Source organism: Uranotaenia lowii, chromosome 3, assembly GCF_029784155.1.
Source record: "Uranotaenia lowii strain MFRU-FL chromosome 3, ASM2978415v1, whole genome shotgun sequence".
NCBI lineage: Eukaryota > Metazoa > Arthropoda > Insecta > Diptera > Culicidae > Uranotaenia > Uranotaenia lowii.
Window position 1 is genome coordinate 142,941,509 of NC_073693.1, and position 18,038 is coordinate 142,959,546.

An 18,038-nucleotide genomic window follows, 5' to 3' on the forward strand; every position below is an offset into this window, starting at 1 on the left:
CGAGTTGTTGGGGGCGAGGTTTCAAAGATGATGTTGGTCCTTCAGCCTTCTCCATTTCGTATTTTGTACTCCAAGTGAGCTTGTGGTCAGCGTTGTGGCTTACATAGCTTGAATGTTTAATCATGTTTGATGTCCTTCACATGGTAGCGCCCACGCTTTCCTGTGACGACATCCTCTAACATGTACAAATTCGCTCCCAGTTTCTCCTTCACGATGGCAGCGATGAACTTCGGATCCAGCTTCTTGTTTATATGGTCCGCCTTCGACGATAGTACAAACGAACGACGCCATACTAGCTCGCCTGGTTGGAACGAGACAATCCGCTTTCGTAGATCGTAGCGTTCCTTCGTTTTCTCGTGGTTCTTCTTGATTCGCTGCTGGATGAACTTGTGAATCCTGTTGATCGTGGACAACCGCATCTCCTGCGCGACCTTTGGATCATCTGACACGTTTAAGTCTTGCTGAGTGTATAGATCCGTATGCAGCAAAAGTTCCCGGCCGAAGTTGGCGAAGTGTGGGCTGACCCCAGTGGATTCGTGCTTCGCACTGTTGATAGCGGCGGTGATGGCTGCCAGATTTTTGTCCCATTCGCGGTGATCTTCCTCCAGCAAGGAACGAATACATGTAATGAGAACTCTGTTTACCCGCTCGGCGTTGTTGACCTGCGGTGCGTAGAATGCTGTCTTCATGTGGATGATGTTGTGACGGCTAAGCAGCGCTCGAAAGACTTGTGACTCGAACTGCTTCCCGTTATCCGACAGTACTATCCTCGGCCTAGAGAATTTCAGGAAGACCTTTTCCTCGAGAAATTCGACCATCTTGGTTGAATCGGCTGCCCGCATCGGGTGGGCAATGACGTATTTGGTTATCCAGTCGACGATGACCAGAAGAACTGTGTTGCCCTTCTTGGATCTTGTCAGCGGTCCGACGAAGTCGATGGATATTAACTCCCACGGCAGCTTTGCTGGCTTAAGTTTCCCCATCTGCGGCATCATTTGCTTGTTGGGAGCTTTGCTGGCTTTGCACGTAGCGCAAGCCTTCACGTAACGAGCGACGGTGTCCTGCATTTTCGGCCAATAATAGTGTTGTTGAAGTTTGTGCCATGTTTTGTAGAAACCTAAGTGCGCGGCTGATGGCGAATCGTGAAAACGACGAATCAATTCTGCTCGCTCTTCCTCTGGAACGATCTTCTTCCAACGATGACTGATGACACCCATTTCGTCTTTGACTTGGCAATTCTTGTAGAGTTCTTCGTTTGCTATTCGGAAGTCTGGATACTTTCCGCCTTGATTCTGCACCTGCGTGATGAGGTTTTTGTACCATGGATCGTGTACTTGCGTGATTGAGAAGACCAATGAACAAACTATCCTGGACAGTGCGTCTGGAACGATGTTACAGCTGCCTTTCCTGTATCGTATCTCAAAATCGAACGCGTTGAGCCTCAACAACCACCTGCTCATGAGGGCCGTAGGATTCTTCAAGGTCTTCAGGTAACTGAGGGCGGAATGGTCACAGTAGACCACAAAGCGTACTCCTTCGACGTAGCCACGGAACTTCTCAATTGCTCGTATCACGGCCAGGCATTCCTTCTCCGTTACGGTGTATTTCCTTTCCGATGAAGAGAGTTTTTGTGAAAAATAGCAGATTGGATGTTCGTCTCCGTCGATTGTCTGCGTCAACACGGCTCCAATTGCCATATCGCTGGCATCGCAAGAGATAGAAAATGTCTTCGTATAGTCCGGCATGGCTAAGACCGGAGCTGTTACTAGGGCTGACTTGAGTTTTAGAAAAGATTCCTCGGCTGCTGCTGTCCAACGAAACTTCGTTTTGGTTTTCGTAAGCTCGGTGATGGGAGCGGCAATACGGGAGAAATCGGAGATGAAACGACGGTACCACCCACACATTCCCAGAAACCGTTGGACTTCCTTTCTGGTTGTAGGTACGGGGAATTTGACAATACACTCTACTTTCTCGTCGTCCACCTTCCAGCCTCCTTCGCTGAGAATATAACCGAGATACTTTATCTGCTGGCGACAAAACTTGGACTTCTCGGCCGAAATAGTGTAAGGATGGTCCGACCAGGATCCAAGCAGAGAAGACTCCCTGAATCAAACCTCAGGGTCGGCTCCAATCTACCGCGTCAGTAGCCAAGAAAATATTTATCTTTCCCAAATAAACTCCCCACTTCAACCCCGAACTATGAGCTGATATGGTTCCTGCCCAGCATTACCCAACCAACATAAGAAAACGGTAACTGTCCTACCTTTGACGGGCTCACACAGCTCACGGCCGTCCTAGGCGTGTACACAGGTTGTGGTGATGGTTGCGTTCACAGCAGGAAGGCCTTCCTACTAACGTAGAACAGGGTGTTGCAGAACTCTTAATCCGGGTGAAGGTCGTAGTTTGAACTCAAGCCAAAACTTAAGGGGTTCTGGGTGATCTGATTTTACACTTATTCTGGAAGAATCACCAAGCAACATCAGCAACGGAAGCACTTCACTCTCACTCTGGTATATTTCGCACAATGGCGTCTTTTCCATCCGTTCATGTGCCCCTTATTCCGGACCCTTATTTTTCCTCATCCTTTCCCCCCCATCGTGACCTGTCATCGCCGCCATCATCGCGGCTCAATCTCAGTTATTCGCCATCTAGTTGTGGAGTTGTAGTTTTGGTGTTCTCCGATAGTAGGCGGGCACGCGATGGTTTTTATGGAGTTGTGTGCTGTCGTCTGTTTGTTGGTTGATTGTGAGAAGTCTTTTTTGGTACGGTTAACCCTTTCCTTCCCACGAGGTTTTTCAAGTTTTAAAAATAGAAATATTGATTTACAGCTGAAGTTCTAGAACAAAAGATGCATAATTTAAGCTTACTTTAATGATCCAATTGATAAATTTGGGTTTTGAGGTGGATCATATGTGCTCCATTGGGAAGATAACAACACATAGTGTGCAAATGAAAAACCGGAAACAATTGCAAAAAAACATTGAATTTCATCACTTCATTGATCACAAACTAAAATGATCCTATTTGATAAAAATCTTCTTTGGTGTACGCATCCCTCGAAAGTCTATTTATTGAAATATTTGAAATTTTCATTTTTGCCTTGAACAATGGCCGCCATGACACTTTTCGCAAGGAAAACAAAACATGCAGTTTTTCGAGAAAATCACGAACTTTTACAAATATTTGGAGACATGTGGTCATTTAAGAAGATGAAATCACTATCCTGAAGCGATTTTTTTGGTTGATGAAAAGATTTTCATGAGTATTGATGAGAAGCATCACAAGAAGAAAAGTACGTTTTGTTCCCAGTGTATCACCAGGGATCCACTTTACTTACTCAAAAATTTATATGTTTTAGTTGAAATCTAAGTAAACCATCAATTGATTCTGCTTGCATATGCAACCTTCTGCACGTCAGTATTTTTATTTGAGGGAAATTATAAAAACTTGTCAAGTTATTGAACAACAAATGACGACTTGATTTAAATTCGAAAAAAATCCGACTTTTTTGCAGCTTTCGATCTGCCAAGCAAAACCTAGCGAACCGAATTTCTTCAAATTTCGTGCAATGTTTCTTCACTCATATCTACACATTCGGTGAAAAAATGGTGTTGATCCAAAGCGCTCAGTTCAAGTGCGAGCTGTGCAAAGTTGTGGATCACCTGTGCTACCATGGGAAGGAAAGGGTTAAACACCCTCTTGGTCACCTTTGACAATTCGGACAAAGGCCTCCCACAATCTTGAACCCCAATCGAACTTACTCGTTACACTCTCCCACAGCACGGGTGAAAAAATGGTAGTAGCTACCATTTTTTCTACATTACCACACCGACCCAATTAACGTAACGCGTCCTCTGAACCGTCTTGAATGAAATCGACACCACACTGGGACACAGCGCAATTTAAAAATATGGTTTGACCCGCAATGCTCTAAGAATTCCGTCTCTGATCCGAATAATCACACTCAAAAGGAACTATCGTAAGTCGGGGTCATATGGCTTCATCATTGCTAAAAGCAACTCCGCGCTGTCTTAAGGGTTTTTCCTTCTACTGACCATCAACATCTTTCGATTCCGGTCTCCAGCGATCTTACAGTTCAAATTTCAGTCCCCCTACTGTAAAAAAATGAACTACTCTATTCATAGCAACTTTTTATCATACTCACAGTAAATAAATAAACGTACAATTGGGGAATTATATTAATTTATTTAACTCCGGAACCTTTAATTTTCGACATAACGTGACTTTACTGTACGACGGGGTGCGTTCAGATTCCCTTTTTTTAACAACGTTCAACTGATCGTTTTAACGATATATTTTCTTCTGTTTTGGTGGGTGTGGGTTGGAACTGTCAAACATAGTGCATGCGCATATACCGAACTAGGATGTCTGAACTATCAGGAAATTGTAAGCAATGTGGTAAGAACTGGATAAATCATCAAACTTTCGGAGAGATTTCAGTCCTTTTGAAGTGAAGTATGCCGTAAAATTGTGTAACATTGCATTGAAGACTGTTTGGTCAATAAATCACTCCACCCGATAGGAAATTTGACAGTTGAAAAATTTCGCCGTTCACATATTTAGTTGGGTGCCGATTTAGTCTGGCTACGAATCACCCTACTAAATCAATGACCCTATTTAGTATGCCGATTAATCGGGCTACGCTTGAATATGAAATAGGTGCCATACTAAATCGGCTGATGAGTAGGCTCACACAATTACGCATGATTTGGTAGCACAATAAGTTGATCGACGTAATCGGGGGGGATAGGTCAATTTAGTAGGTTTTCGTAGGACTCTATTTAGTTGGCAAACTTTAAGCCTATTTAGTATGGAATGGTCATAACTGAATTAGTTTTTGACATGTGTTGTGTGATGGAGTTCATCGAAGGGAAAGCTTGGCTCATGATTCGTCAGTGCTCATCAGCAGTTTGTTCGAGTGGCGAGCGGGTTTCTATCGGTTCCGTCATGACGACGTCAACCTGACCAAGCTCCCGGACGTTTGCCGGGCATGCCTGAAGCCGTAATCGAAGGTGTTCATGATTCCGATGGAGGCATCGCTGACGACGCCCTCACCGTTGTCCAGTTTCTGGATGAGGTGCCGGAGGTGAGTTGATGGAATAAAAATTTATTTTGGAAAATAGTTTGATTGTTTTCTTCTTATTTCAATAGAAAAACATTCAGCTCTCGAAATCCGTTTGTACCGGTTGGGTGAAGGAGCTGGAACGGATTTCCACTTTCAGGTGCGAGCTGCTGTTGAGTCAGAAGTTAACGGAAGCCTTGGTAGATCGTTGGAGTTTTGCAGTGCTTGGATGGCAAGCTTCTCCACAGGACATGTCATTTCCCGACCGGCTACTGTAGGATGCTAGGTCAAAGATTCCGGCATCCTCATTGCCGAATGAGCCAGTTTTCAGGTTCGTGCCTCCACCATCAGGCTACCTGCCAAAAATTTACTTCGCCAACCACCTACATTTTTACTACAGAAAAATAAAAATACCTCTACTGGACTTGCTCAGAGATACGAAAATGAACCATTTACATAAATCGCCCTATTTAGTCAGATGGAACTTTTGCGGTCAATCAATCCGGCTATTTAGTCGGATTGAGTTGGGTGGTAGGAAGAAAAATCAATTTTTAAGGTCAATCAATCCGGCTATTAAGTACGATTGGGTAGGGTGGTAAGAAAAAAATCGATATTGGCGGTCAATCAATTCAGCTATTTAGTCGGATTGCGTAGGGTGGTAGGGAGAAAAATCCATTTTAACGGTCAATCAATCCGTCTATTTAGTACGATTTGGTAGGGTGGTAGAAAAACAGTCGATTTTTGTGGTCAATCAATTCTGCTATTTAGTCGGATTGAGTTGGGTGGTACAAAGAAAAATCTATTTTTGCTGTCAATCAATCCGGCTATTTAGTACGATTGGGTAGGGTGGTAGGAAAAACATCGATTTTTGAGGCCAATCAATTCTGCTATTCAGTCGGATTGAGTCGGGTGGTTAATACTAAATAGCTCGTTTGATACCCCTATTAAATAGCTGAACGTCGAAAATCTCATCAACTTTATCGACCTACTAATCAGGCGATTAAGTCGGTTCCTACACAATCATGCTACTCATCACCCTATTTGATAGGCCTACGAAATCGGCTTACTAATCGGCTGATGCCCAGCAAAAACTCTGATAAGCGACGTTGCAACAATAGGCCGATTAGTATGATCGAAAATCGGCCGACGCACCCTTCGCGAGCCGACTAAGTATGATGAATAGTAGGGTGTATTTCCTATCGGGCAGTGGAATGTTCTCTCTTTTGTTTTGATGCCTTCGAGTTTAATCCCGATAGGAAATTTGACAGTTGAAAAATTTCGCCGTTCACATATTTAGTTGGGTGCCGATTTAGTCTGGCTACGAATCACCCTACTAAATCAATGACCCTATTTAGTATGCCGATTAATCGGGCTACGCTTGAATATGAAATAGGTGCCATACTAAATCGGCTGATGAGTAGGCTCACACAATTACGCATGATTTGGTAGCACAATAAGTTGATCGACGTAATCGGGGGGGATAGGTCAATTTAGTAGGTTTTCGTAGGACTCTATTTAGTTGGCAAACTTTAAGCCTATTTAGTATGGAATGGTCATAACTGAATTAGTTTTTGACATGTGTTGTGTGATGGAGTTCATCGAAGGGAAAGCTTGGCTCATGATTCGTCAGTGCTCATCAGCAGTTTGTTCGAGTGGCGAGCGGGTTTCTATCGGTTCCGTCATGACGACGTCAACCTGACCAAGCTCCCGGACGTTTGCCGGGCATGCCTGAAGCCGTAATCGAAGGTGTTCATGATTCCGATGGAGGCATCGCTGACGACGCCCTCACCGTTGTCCAGTTTCTGGATGAGGTGCCGGAGGTGAGTTGATGGAATAAAAATTTATTTTGGAAAATAGTTTGATTGTTTTCTTCTTATTTCAATAGAAAAACATTCAGCTCTCGAAATCCGTTTGTACCGGTTGGGTGAAGGAGCTGGAACGGATTTCCACTTTCAGGTGCGAGCTGCTGTTGAGTCAGAAGTTAACGGAAGCCTTGGTAGATCGTTGGAGTTTTGCAGTGCTTGGATGGCAAGCTTCTCCACAGGACATGTCATTTCCCGACCGGCTACTGTAGGATGCTAGGTCAAAGATTCCGGCATCCTCATTGCCGAATGAGCCAGTTTTCAGGTTCGTGCCTCCACCATCAGGCTACCTGCCAAAAATTTACTTCGCCAACCACCTACATTTTTACTACAGAAAAATAAAAATACCTCTACTGGACTTGCTCAGAGATACGAAAATGAACCATTTACATAAATCGCCCTATTTAGTCGGATGGAACTTTTGCGGTCAATCAATCCGGCTATTTAGTCGGATTGAGTTGGGTGGTAGGAAGAAAAATCAATTTTTAAGGTCAATCAATCCGGCTATTAAGTACGATTGGGTAGGGTGGTAAGAAAAAAATCGATATTGGCGGTCAATCAATTCAGCTATTTAGTCGGATTGCGTAGGGTGGTAGGGAGAAAAATCCATTTTAACGGTCAATCAATCCGTCTATTTAGTACGATTTGGTAGGGTGGTAGAAAAACAGTCGATTTTTGTGGTCAATCAATTCTGCTATTTAGTCGGATTGAGTTGGGTGGTACAAAGAAAAATCTATTTTTGCTGTCAATCAATCCGGCTATTTAGTACGATTGGGTAGGGTGGTAGGAAAAACATCGATTTTTGAGGCCAATCAATTCTGCTATTCAGTCGGATTGAGTCGGGTGGTTAATACTAAATAGCTCGTTTGATACCCCTATTAAATAGCTGAACGTCGAAAATCTCATCAACTTTATCGACCTACTAATCAGGCGATTAAGTCGGTTCCTACACAATCATGCTACTCATCACCCTATTTGATAGGCCTACGAAATCGGCTTACTAATCGGCTGATGCCCAGCAAAAACTCTGATAAGCGACGTTGCAACAATAGGCCGATTAGTATGATCGAAAATCGGCCGACGCACCCTTCGCGAGCCGACTAAGTATGATGAATAGTAGGGTGTATTTCCTATCGGGATGTTGTTGTTTTTTTTTGTAGGGGTTGGCGATGACTAGTAAGGCGGGAGATATGTTACTCATCTCGCTGATTACATGTTCGGTATGTTTTTTTTTTTCACGGCGGGTCAACCGGTGCAAATCATGAATGCAGTTTTTGGTGTAAGATGACCGTGGTGGCCTCTGCTGACATTATGATCACATTTATGGCCGAGATGCCCCCCTCGATAATACCGGTAAGTGTTATTTGATAAAGTTATCCAAAGAAAGATTGTAGGTTCCTTTCAGGGTTTTATTTTGTTGAAAATTAATCGTAATTGATTCAGGAGCGTGTTTTCGCTGTTTTTCGGCTATCCGTTTCCCAGAAACCAATTTTTTTGGTTTTTTCTAGATTCCTGGTTAAACTGAGTGTAAGATTAAAATCTGGATTTCGGTGAACTGGAAACTTCTGGCGGGTTTAACTTACATCTAGCTCTCATTCAATGCTTATGATTACCCCTTATTATTATTCAAGATTCCCTGGAGATACTGTTGTAAAAATTAGGATATTTATTGCGTTCTTTTTTTCATCGGGGCCTTGACCGAACATGCCTAACCGGATAAGTGGCCGTTCGCTTCAGGAAAGTTGATTAGTTTGAAGAATTTTTTTTTTTAAATTATGGTCTTAAATCTGCGGCAGAAAATACTCCCAATTGCTTGCCTTGTAAATCCTCTACGGCGTACGAACTGGTACCTTTTCGAGCCGTTATCACGCATGGTGTATAGACAGGTCCTAGTTTGGCGTTGAACGCGTTGCCAGCAGAAGATTGACGGAATGTTCGTTTGAATACTCGTTGGCCCACGTCAAAAGTAGGTGAATATCTACGGTGACGCAGGTCATACGTCCTCTTAGTGGTTTCGTGGGTTTTCGCTAAGTTTCTACGAACTAACTCCCACACTTGGTGGTGTACAACCTTCATCCTTTCGTCTCGTTCTTTCTCGGTCCATACCTTACCAGGTTCGTGCGTGTGGTCGGACCCGCGTGTGATTATCTCACTACCGAAAATGATTCGGTGAGGTGTGAAGCAGGTTGAAGAGTGAGTAGTGTTATTCAACACGAACTCAATCTCTGAAATTTTTGAATCCCATGTGCGTTGATTATCTCTTGCGTAGGAGCGCATCATCGCGTTGATAGTGCGGTTAAGGCGTTCAGCAGGGTTCGCTTGGCTTCTATGCCGAGCGTTTGCCCAATGCTGTACCTCGTATTTCAAGAGCAGCGATTGAAATTCTTTTGAAAGAAAAGTTGATGCGTTATCGGATATTATAAATTGTGGTACCCCATGCTCTCTGAACCAGTTTTCTTCCATTGTTATACACAGGCTATGCGATGAGATCTTCTTTACAGGGACGAGACGGCAAAGCTTCGAGAATATGTCGAGAATAACCAGCAAGTGCGCGTTACCTTGTTTACTTCGGGGCAGGCTTTGAATATAATCAATGCATATAATTTGAAATGGGCGATCCGTTATGCGTTGTTTACCCATCTCGGGGGCGGTTGATTGCGTTGAATGCTTGTTTTCTTTACACGACTGGCATTTAGAAATGTGTTTTTTTAGATCGGTGTTCATTCGCGGCCAGTAGTATCGTAACTTCATGCGCTCTATGCATTTCCCAAATCCTATGTGCATTGAATTATCGTGTTGTTCCGTCATAATTTGCAATCGTAGGGATTTGGGAATGCATTGTTTCCACTGGAATGAGTAGTCTAGTACGTCTGATTTTGAAGGAACGAGCTTGTAAAGGCATCCGTTGTGAACTTTAAAATCTATGTACTTTTCGGGGTCTTGATCCACAGATTTTATCAGGTTTTTATACCAAACGTCATCAAGCGAAACATCCAGAGATTCGATAGATCGCGACAAAGCATCAGGCACTACGTTGTCTTTGCCACGCCTATGTTTGATCTCCATGTCGAACTGCTGGAGAACTATGCTCCACCGACTAAGACGTGATGAGGACTTCCATTTTGCCCTCATGATGAATGACAGGGCTGAGGAATCCGTGATTAAGGTGAACCTGGTTCCTTCCACGTAGCAGCGAAATTTTTCGATACAACGAAGTGCTGCAAGTCCCTCCTTCTCTGCAGCATGGTAGCTTAACTCTGCTCCTTTTAGTTTTTCTGAGTGGTAAGCAATCACTCTTTCTTCTCCCTCTATAATTTGAGTCAAAACTCCCGCCAGTGCTGTGTCACTGGCGTCAGTCTGAATGTAAAATGGAACATTAAAATCCGGGTTGGCCATGACCGGGGCCGTTATGAGCCTCTCCTTAATTGCTCTAAAAGCTGCTTCTGCTGATTCACTCCACCGCACCCGTTTCGGTTTGTTCTTCAACAGATCGGTTAGGGGGGCGGTGAGTTCGCTGAATTTATTGATGAACCTACGGTAGTAGTTCACCATACCGAGGAATCTTCTTAATGATCTAACTGAGGAGGGGGCCTCATATCCAAGGATCGCCTGGACTCGATCTGGATTAGGCCGCAGCCCCTCTCGTGATAAAATATAACCTAAATAAGGCAGTTCATGGCAGCAGAAGTTAGACTTGCTAAGGTTTATGGATAAATTAGCATCCTTCAATCGTTTTGCGAGTTCCTTCAACCTTTCAATGTGTTCCTCAAACGTTTGACTTATGACAACGATATCGTCTAGGTATACGAAGATGTATGGTTCTAGCTCTCCATGACCTAGTACCACGTCGAGGAGCCGACAAAGGCTGGCTGGAGCGTTGACGACCCCAAAAGGACACCTTCGGTAGTTGAACAGACCCATTCCTGGAACCGAGAATGCGGTGTATTTGCGTGATTCTTGTTCCAGTGGCATCTGCAGAAACGCCTGTGTTAGGTCAATCGTAGAGAGGAATTTGAAGGGACCAAGATGGCTTAGTATCCGGTTCTGATGGGGAAGTGGGTAAGCATCCCTTCTAGTTCGCTCGTTTAGTTTGCGAGCATCGAGACATAGTCTGACCTCGTCACTGTTGCGCTTTTTTACCGGTACGACTGGCAACGCCCAGTCTGATGTTGAAGGTTCGATTATTCCGGCCTGTAGCATTTCGTCTACGGCTCGATGGATCTTTTTGTGAATCTCTGGGCTCCACGGGTATGGGTTTTTTCTAATAGGGGGTGAGTTTTGAAATTCCGGGAGAATTTCTATCTTGTGTTCAATTAAGTGAGTTTCTCCGAGACTTCCCGGCTTAGCTACTAGGAACAGTTTCTTTATTTCATCCAACTCTTTCTTCTGCACCTCATTTAGTTCCTCCATTTCCTTATCAGATCGCAAGCCCGTCTGTACGTCGACGGCGTCGACTGATTGCAGTATAGTTGGCTGGATTCCAAATTCCATCCAAAAGTCGTAGCCCAGAATACATCTTCGATTCAATTGTGGAGCCACTAGTACGGGAAGTATTTTAGTTTTCCCGTTGAATGAAATTGGAATATCGACACTCCCGATTACTTCCAGTTTCCGTCCTGCGGCGGTTTTCAGTGAGGTTGTAGAAGGTCTCAATTTTAAACGAAGATCTGAAATAAGCTTACTAGCCCCTACTCCGATTATTGTTCTTTCAGCACCACTATCCAATAAACCGATCAATGGTATCCCCATCATCTCAACTTCCGCAAACGGTCTAGGGTCGTTACTCAGGTTGACGAGCACAGAGGCAATCTCGACATTCGTTGTAATTTCTCCATTAACTCGCGAGTATCCAATTTGAGGTAGTATTTTAGCTGGGGAAGCAAAAGTTTTGTTCTGAGGACTTTTGGAGTGAGGGTCTAGACGATCTCGCCTCATTGAGTCGTCTCTTTCAAGTTTTTTAGTTGACAAAATGGACAATCTTGAGTCTCAAATCCTGGGAACCCACAACGTCTACAGAATATCTTCAATTCCTGTGTACATTCAGTAAAACCATGGCCCTCTTCATGGCAATTAAAACATAAATTTCTTTTTACAGGAATATACGCCTTAACGATCCTATCGAGAGCATTGGTTCCACTGGTACATGGGACAGAAGGTGCCTGTCTCTGATTGTATCGAAATTTAGCAGAGGGTTCGCCCTTTTCACCGGTAAGGTATCTTGAATTCGAGTCATTCTCGAACAAAGGAGATCTTGGCCCTTTATCACGGTTGTTCCAAGAGTTCGAAACGAATTTTCGATTATAATCGTGGTTTCCTTGTTTCTCGGTCTGTTGCCGATTTTTCCAACCTTGGTTTGTCCTATATGGTTTCTCACGAATTTCTTCTACCTGTATTGGACGTGGTGGAAATCGATCTGTTCTTTTCTGATATAACTGCCAGCTTATCGAATCAAACCTTTTCCCAAAACTTTTCATTTTAGGAATGTCTTCAACGTTTGCGGCTAGCATAGCAATGCGGACGTCGTCACGGGTGTTCCGGAATAGCACATCGAATTTTCTCCGTTCATCCCAGGGGTTTGACATGCTGCGAAAAATACGGACCATGTCCAGGTAAAAGTCCTGGAATTTTTCACGAGCACCCTGTTTCCGGTTGTACGCCTGACGTTCGTATACGTAATCAATGTCTACAGGTAAGAACTCGTTCTTCAGCTCTTTAACAAGTTCCTCCCACGATCCCAATTCATTTTCCCCATTCACCTCCATAAACCACGCTCTGGCCTTATTAGTGAACAGATAGTGCGCTGATTGAAAGAGTTCATGGTTAGAATAGCCTTCAGAACGAGCGTTAAATTCAACGTCCTTAAGGAACTCAATTAGTTTCCGACCGTTGTCTGCTCCGTCGTAGCGTAGATTCCACTTATGGACCGGTAGACGTCCACTTTTGAACCTCTCTTCCGTTGGCGGTTGACAAAAAGGTTCGGTAGGCTTTTGTTGTTCTAAGCTTCCCACACTTTCAGCTACATTCTTCCTATCAGAAAGCCATTTTAGAAAGTTTTCCGGTTGATCCGCTCCGCCAGCAATGGAGCCCTTTTGGCTCGAGCTGTCACCAATTTGTGTACTATTAGAGGTCTTAGTAGCAGTTTTGGATGCAGGTTTCTCCGTCAGTTTAGATTCAAGCACCTGGATACGTTGTACCAAATGACTGATAGCATCCAACAAAAGCGCGTTTTGTGCTGTTAACGTTTCCACCTTATCTGCTACCTCATTTTCCTCAACAGCATTTGTTTCGATTCTAACACCATCTTGTTCAGCGATTGTCTCCACCTCGCCTCCCGGCAGTGCCAACTCGGGTTCGTCGATGTCATCACAATCTTTTCCTTGTTCTTCCGGTAAATTAATATTATCCCTTAGTTGATTTATACTTTCGTTAACCGCCCTCAATTCGGCTTCTCGAATTCTTGGCAGGCTTGAAGCAATCGAAAAGTACACTCCTAACAATTTTAGGCAACCACCAGCTATCGAAGCAAGACTGTTTGGGTCTGACTCTTCCGTGACTATTCTTTTAAGTCGTTCCATACGAAAAATGATATGAAGTAATCTTGTCTTCAAGCTCTGTTGTGGGACACTCCTTGAGCTTCGACCCTCCAAACATTTCCGAATCGCTGACAGTTTTTCCCAACACATTCCTAACTCCTCATCAACCGATATATCTGACAAATCGAATTCACCACTAATTAGATTTTTTTCTTCTTTCAGTTGAGCTCGCAAAGATCGTTCCAGTTGTGCACGAGTCATGTCCAGCACCATCTTTCGAACGGACAACTCATGTTCAAGCTCGTCATCAGTAAGATGTGCTGGATTCATGGAATGATATTGCAGCAGTAGGTGTGCCATTTCCATTGTGTAGAAGAAATTCCACCAAATATTTTTCAAAAAACCAAAATGAAAACTCAAAAAGAACACTTCAGGTTAATGTAACTATCTGATATGACTGAACTCTTCACGAATTACGATTTAAATTGTATATGTATTTTAATCACTAAAACACAAAATCAACTCAACACCAAATTTTTTTAAATTGTATAATTCACACTCACACTGTATTAAGAAAAACGTTTTAAAATGGCTAGTAATATATTAAAGTTCACTGTAATACTCACTCCGCGAGATTTGTGCGATTCAATTGTACACATCAAATGTTCACTAATAGAGGAATGAAACGTCCGTGTTATCTAATCAATATAACAACCATAACATATTTTTTTAATATACAATGGTATTCACAACTCTCGTACTATAACCACTTTCTCAAATAAAATCACCTGTTAAAATGACGCAGTTGACAGGATAATTAAAACTTTAAAGACTCAAGGTCTGCTTATTAATCGATACTAAACTATTTTAAAATAATTTTTTTTTAACCCTAACTATACTAACCTAAAACTGATAATGTATCTATAAATGATTTTTTTTTTAAAGTAAGGTTTAACTAAACACTTTTACATATTACAATTAGAAAAATATGTGGGATCAATTATCGTTTATTCTTATAAACTAGGGAACCACAATCTTTCAAGAGATATTTTACACTGCAGACATATAATTGTTACAATAATCGGAACGACTCGTTTGACCAGTTCAAAATTGTATGTGCTTATTGTTGAGAATCCCCGAAATACAGAAAAATATTTTTTTGTGTTTTACTTCCTAACTACCCACTGCCACAGAAGAAAATTTTCCGGAATTTATTGCGAAAATTTTAGTTTAATAATCCTATTTTAAATTGTACGTATGATTCTTTCACGGTAGTGGTAGTTATTTTAAACGTCACAGAGTCCAAAACCCCTCGAACATTAACGAATCTACTACAAAATCGTTAAATCGCAAAGTGTGGTGTGAGGCAATCAATGTTCAAACAAGACCTGGGCGTTTTCCCAGAGACTTCTGCAAAGAAACGTTAATTGCAGTCTAATGTTCACCGGCTTAGCCCGGCTAGCTCAGTCGGTAGAGCATGAGACTCTTAATCTCAGGGTCGTGGGTTCGTGCCCCACGTTGGGCGCCAAAGTGTAAGGATGGTCCGACCAGGATCCAAGCAGAGAAGACTCCCTGAATCAAACCTCAGGGTCGGCTCCAATCTACCGCGTCAGTAGCCAAGAAAATATTTATCTTTCCCAAATAAACTCCCCACTTCAACCCCGAACTATGAGCTGATATGGTTCCTGCCCAGCATTACCCAACCAACATAAGAAAACGGTAACTGTCCTACCTTTGACGGGCTCACACAGCTCACGGCCGTCCTAGGCGTGTACACAGGTTGTGGTGATGGTTGCGTTCACAGCAGGAAGGCCTTCCTACTAACGTAGAACAGGGTGTTGCAGAACTCTTAATCCGGGTGAAGGTCGTAGTTTGAACTCAAGCCAAAACTTAAGGGGTTCTGGGTGATCTGATTTTACACTTATTCTGGAAGAATCACCAAGCAACATCAGCAACGGAAGCACTTCACTCTCACTCTGGTATATTTCGCACAATGGCGTCTTTTCCATCCGTTCATGTGCCCCTTATTCCGGACCCTTATTTTTCCTCATCCTTTCCCCCCCATCGTGACCTGTCATCGCCGCCATCATCGCGGCTCAATCTCAGTTATTCGCCATCTAGTTGTGGAGTTGTAGTTTTGGTGTTCTCCGATAGTAGGCGGGCACGCGATGGTTTTTATGGAGTTGTGTGCTGTCGTCTGTTTGTTGGTTGATTGTGAGAAGTCTTTTTTGGTACGGTTAAACACCCTCTTGGTCACCTTTGACAATTCGGACAAAGGCCTCCCACAATCTTGAACCCCAATCGAACTTACTCGTTACAATAGTAAGCTTAGCTCTGTGTAGTCTGGCTGCGACTTCCTTAAGAGCTGAGATGTGTTCCTCAAACGATTTCGAACATATGATGATGTCGTCTAAATAATGGAAGACGTACGGCTCCATGTCCGCGAACAAGTGAGTCATAATCCTCGCAAGACCTTGGCTGGCTGTGCAGAGCCCAAAAGGGACCACCTTAAATTGAAAGTGCCCTCGGGAAGGTACAGTAAATGCCGTCAGTGGCCTCGATTCCTTGTGAAGCGGCATTTGCCAAAAAGCATCTTTGAGATCTATCGACGATATGAATGAACATCCTCCTAGATTGTTGATAATCGAAGAAATCTGTGGGATTGGGTAGCCCTCGTTGACCATAATGGAATTCAGATGCCTTGCATCCAAGCAGACGCGGTAGTTCCCGTTTTTCTTCTTGACTGCCACAAGAGGGTTGTTCCATGGCGAGAAAACTGCCTCCTCGATCACATCCAGCGAGATCATCCTGTCTACTTCACGGTTAACCTCCTCCAGGACATATTCACCCTTATTCTCGTTTTCGATCGAATAGCATTCGTTCGAAAGTTTTGCAATTTCGTATTCTTGTTTTCGTTCGAACGAATGAGAACAGTTCGATCTTTCGAACATCGTTCGTACGAACAAAACATTGTATTCCCGTTTTCGATCGAACGTATTTTTTCTACGGACTGTCAAACGCGAGTCTCATGCTGCGAACCATGATCGTTTAGAGCAATTAGTGAAGTTTAATATTGATTGTGGAATTCAAAAGTCGATTGAAATAAGATTGGATTCAAACCTGCGAAATTGTATGCTGCTAAATAACGAGATTTAAAAGACCAAATTTTATTATTAGTTGAAAAAAGCGTAAGTTTTATGTTGCGAATCTTGGACGTTCAATGAAAAAGTTTGCGATGTTGGGCGAATCAGAAATTGATATGTGGCTTATAATAATAAAACTTCAAATAACAATTTATTTTGATATTGAATAAATGAGATTTTTATTCATCATTTCAAAGCAAAATTCGAATGTAAACATTGTAGCCTTTCAAATTTATCCCTTCCTGATGACGACCGAGACCCAGCGGGGAGGAGCACTTCCGACGGTAGTATCAGATTTTTAAACACCATCACCGATAGGCATTGGAATAGCTTCTTCCGTTCGGAAACGAACAGGTGCGAACAGCTCCTGAATGAACAGATTCGATGTCGGACCAGATCTGAAAATTCGAAAGTTGCTAGCTGTCTCTCGGCTGCTGCTCTCAGTCTCTCGGCTGCTGATTTCAACACTTTATCCCGCTTTCCGATGTCCCTCAGTTGCACGACCCTCAGCACACGACCTAAAACCATTTTTTCGGAAGTATTTCCGCCACTGACCGACGTATGAATTTTTCGAGACCCGAAAACCCGGAAAATACATGACAACAAATGTCATTTTGACGTGGCTTGCTGCTCAAAAATTTCGAATTTGATCGGGCAACACCAATATCGAACGTATCGCATTCGAACGAAAACAAGAATAGCTTTTTCGAACTCGATCGAAAGTATCCGTTTGATCGAACGACAGATACGCCGTAAACAAGAATAAGGGTGATTGAGACATTGGATAATATCGCTGCTTGCGTGGCGTGGCGTTGCCCACATCTATACGGTGTTCATAAAGCTCCGTTCTTCCCAATTTCCCCTCCTCGGCTTTCGGGAATAGCTTAATTGTCTTGTTCAGTATCTGGCGTTGTTCTACCGATAGTTCCTTCATCGGCTCTGCTTCAAATTCTTGCTCAGTAATCATTGAACAGCATACTGCTTTGACTCCGAACGTTTGCCAAAAGTTCATGCCCATGATGGCGCAGTCAGGCAGACTTGGCACAAGAAGGACTGGTAAAATTTCATTCCGATTATTGTATGATATCGGTAGACGTGTGAAGTGATTGATTTTGTGTGGAGTTCCATCCGCTGTCTTGATCCCACCATTCAGTGCTTCTTTTCGCAGTCCAAGCTCTTCTACAATCTGTGCTTTACTGCCACCTAACAAAGAACAGTTCGCACCACTGTCCAACAAAGCTGTGATTTTCTTTCCTAAGATGTCCAGAACGGCGTGTGGACGATTGTCATGTCCGGGATTAATTATAATAGAGTTGATGTTTTGAAAATCGGGAGGTATTGAAGGTTGATTGATGTGTTGCGAAGAATCTGGCCCTTCATCTACCACTTCCTCGCTGCAGCGTTTTCCGCTTCGCTG

The 18,038-nt window shown here is 43.1% G+C and overlaps 1 non-coding gene across 1 annotated transcript; it reads left to right on the top strand.

The window, feature by feature from the left end:
- Positions 1-14,930: 14,930 nt before the first annotated feature.
- On the top strand, positions 14,931-15,003 carry Trnak-cuu (transfer RNA lysine (anticodon CUU)). Its single transcript has one exon. It is a non-coding gene; the product is annotated as a tRNA-Lys (tRNA).
- The last annotated feature ends 3,035 nt before the right edge of the window (positions 15,004-18,038 follow it).